The sequence below is a fragment of the Octopus bimaculoides genome, chromosome 11 (assembly GCF_001194135.2).
Source record: "Octopus bimaculoides isolate UCB-OBI-ISO-001 chromosome 11, ASM119413v2, whole genome shotgun sequence".
Taxonomy (NCBI): Eukaryota; Metazoa; Mollusca; class Cephalopoda; order Octopoda; family Octopodidae; genus Octopus; species Octopus bimaculoides.
In genome coordinates this window covers 28,811,798-28,813,802 of record NC_068991.1, presented here as the reverse complement: position 1 = coordinate 28,813,802, position 2,005 = coordinate 28,811,798, and the positions used below count along the sequence as shown (strand labels likewise).

General features: G+C 34.6%; 1 protein-coding gene across 2 annotated transcripts in view; it reads left to right on the top strand.

Moving 5' to 3' along the window:
• LOC106874264 (protein phosphatase 1 regulatory subunit 36) overlaps positions 1 to 2,005 on the top strand; it is a 50,551-nt gene that overhangs the window by 1,130 nt on the left and 47,416 nt on the right. The gene's annotated exons all lie outside the window — the stretch shown is intronic.

Sequence of the window (2,005 nt, the reverse complement as noted above, 5' to 3'; positions counted from 1 at the left end):
AGAGAGAGAGAGAGGGGGGGGGGAGTGCGAGAGACAGGTAGGCAGACAGATAGATAAATAAATGCACAGAGTCATATTAATATAAAGATAAAATATTTACTTCATGAATTATGTATGAACTAGAGTGTTACCCATCATATGACGGGTAACTCTAGAAATGTACTTTGCCAGCATGGCTAATATGGCATACATATAATAATTACAATTTAACTTTTGTCGAATATCTGGACGATTAAAGAAAATGAAATGAATACGAATTTCCAAAAGAAACTGAATAAAACAAATGTCTTATTTGTATACTTGCAATAAATGTTGTAGCTCTCTTCTACTTTTTTATCTCCTTATCACTCTTCCCAGTTTCTCTTTGACGTCCCTCAAGAATTCGACGAAGTACTTTGTCCGAAACGTTATATCTTTGCTCTATAATCATCCTTATCCTCCGGGGCAGGGGCCTTTCTATTTCGTCATGAGGTGGTCTGAATTATTGGATAAAATTGTCTAGAAAATAAAACTGACGAGACAATTGTGGCCGGAGCGCCTTTGATCAAAGTTTGATAAGTTTGATCAAAGAGAACATTGTAGTGACACTCAAGGTTGAAAGGTATTTGGTGCACATATTGAAACAACGACAACAAGAACAATGACGATGACAATGACAACAACGAAAGCAAGAACCGCAACAACTGGAATTAGTATATTTCTACTTATTTAATTTGACTATGAACTTCCCTTGGACTTTTTCTTGTGTGCACACACACACACACACACACATACACACACACACAAACACACACACACACACACACACACACACACACACACAAGGTTGCAAAAAAAAGTCCTGTAGCATTTTTGAAATGATCACTAAAAACAACAAAAAGCAATGAAAAATCTTGCATCCTTAATTCATCCACATGGAAAAGGCCTGACAGAAAAAGAAATAGATTATATTACAAACTTAAAATGTAAACCTAGTATTTTTTTACGGCCTACCTAAAATACACAAAAGCAAGATAATTAATGAAGGCTACAAACAATCACCAGGCAAATACATAAATATCCTAGGACCCACGGCCTAAGCAATTTTCTAGACATCCTATTGAAAGCATTGCTGAAATACATCAAAAGTTTCGTTAGAGACGATCTAGATATGCTTGAGCACCTACCAAAAACAACTAATGAAGAGACATTATTGATTTCCTTCGATGTTATTAATCATTACACTAATATCCCACATGACCATCGAATAGAAGCAATAAAATTCTGGCTGGAAAAGTATCCCATAGAACTTCCGGAACGCATAAACCAGAGTTTTATTATCGAAACTTTAAAATCTATACTTCAGAACAATTATTTCCTCTTTGATGACACCTACTACCGACAAAAATGTGGAATCGTGATGGGAACGAATACAGCCCCTGTTCTTGTGAACTTAATAATGGGATATTTTGAATTCACCATATATGGAGTGTCACTGCAAAAATATGGATATCTATTTCACAGTTGTTTAAGAGAGAACTGGAAAAATAATCTAATTTATGCTATAACTTGTTCAGGTTGTGGACATAACTATATAGGACAGACAAGTATGGTACTTAGACGGAGAACCACACTACATAAGTAACAGATCCATTTCTCAAAGTATAGACAGATACGTTTGAGTGAGCATATAGAGAGATGTACAGGTAATATCCAACCAAATTGCAGTTATCCCCATATACCAGTGCGAAGAAACAATTTCTCTATAAGAACCTTTAAATTTGCCTCCTCTGTTCCCAATTAATAATAATCACCAGTTATCTCCCCTTAGATCTTTCAACTTGTTGATTCATTCACAAACTTCCATACAAGAACATACACTTAAATCTTTTTAAGAAAATACGAAATTACAATAATTTCAATGTCACAATTAGCAAAAGTGAAACCGGTCGACAAACACAATACTCTTTCATTTAAAATATGTCAAAATATATTAAAACTATGTAAACTGTGTGCATTTTCCTTC